Raw genomic sequence first — 1,663 nt, 5'->3', positions numbered from 1 at the left:
AATAAAATAAAGTGGATAACATAATAAAATAAATAAATAAATAAAGTGGATAACATAGCACCACTCGCAGAGGAAACGGAACTTCTATTCAAGCAATCCAAAATTATCGAGATGTGTAAATAAAAGAATTAAGCTTGAATAAGGACGCAGTTTTGTTAGTCGAAATAAGGGAAAACAAGTGAATCCAGACATAGCAGATGAGCTGAATGAAGATGTCAGCAAAGTCTCAAGTATCGAGGAATTCGCATAAAAATCATTTTAAAAAACATAACTTCATAAAAGGCAGAAGGAACGAAGATCAACAAATAAAATATTTCCCCCAAAACATGTACTAGACAGCGATCAGGTAAGATGAAGGAAAATAGATAAACAATATTTTCAAAATATAGACGATAAAAGGATCAGAAATCGAGTGAAAACAACAGGAACTTGATAAAAGGAATCAAAACCTAGCCAGCATCTCTTATAAGCTATTCCAAATCTATCCTGTATTAAGTTATAAGCGAGTTAAAAAACAATTGAAGGGGAGAACGAGAGAGTATTCTCAGAGTGAATAAACAAAACAAAAAAATTATGTAAACAAGTTATATATATATTAAGGAAAGATCTTGATTCCTTAGTATCTAATCTGAGAAATTAAATTGAGAAGCGTAACAAAAACGATTATAAGAGTAACGAGAACATGAAATTAAGAAATAAAAGTGTATATCGAATACTTAAAACAAACAAAGAAAACAACTACAACAAAAGAAACAAGGCAACAGAAAGGAAGATAAGAATATCTTGCTTGGTACCTTATCAGGCATAAGGGTACATGATCTTAATAATTCATGATGAGAAAGGTAAAAGAAATGATGATGATGATGATAACAGTTCCTTTACCGCTGCTAGTAATAATAAGGATAAGAATGAAGATAAGTAATAGTAATAAGGATAATAGTGATACTGATAATGACATCAATGATGATAAAGATAAAGATTATGACAATAACGATAACGATAATGAAAATAATGATGATGATGATAATGATAATAATGATAACAGATGTTGAAGATGATAGTAATAATGATGCCAAGGATAGTGATACTGATATAATCAACAGTAACAATGATAATGCTAAATGATGATAAAAATAATAATGATAATAATAATAATAATAATAATAAAATGATAATGATAATAATAACAATGATAATGATCATGATAACTATAACGATAATAATCATATTAACAACACTGATTACGATAATGATGAAGATAACAACGAAGATAACAATAACCGGAACCACAACAAACAACACAATCACAAGAAACAAACAAACAAACAACAGAAATAAAGACCACCCCGTTAAGCAAGAAAACCACGTACTTTAAGGCTCACATAAAAAAAAAAATAATAATAAAAAATGCGATGATACGATTAAAGTCTTAATTTAGACTTAATGCATTTTTTTCTTCTTCTTTTTTTTTTTTTTTTTTTTTTTGTTTCTCTTGCGTTGGGTGGTCGCTGTCTCAGTCTTTGCTTGTTTGAAGATTCAGGGAAGGTTTGTGCGTTTGGAGGGGGAGGAGGGGGGGGGCTCGTGTGTGGGGGGTGGGGGGTTGATATGTGTGTGTGTGTGTGTGTGTGTGTTTGTGTGTGTGTGTGTGTTTGGTGATTCAAGG

Source organism: Penaeus vannamei, chromosome 24 (assembly GCF_042767895.1).
Source record: "Penaeus vannamei isolate JL-2024 chromosome 24, ASM4276789v1, whole genome shotgun sequence".
NCBI classification, from domain to species: domain Eukaryota; kingdom Metazoa; phylum Arthropoda; class Malacostraca; order Decapoda; family Penaeidae; genus Penaeus; species Penaeus vannamei.
This window is presented reverse-complemented; position numbering follows the sequence as displayed.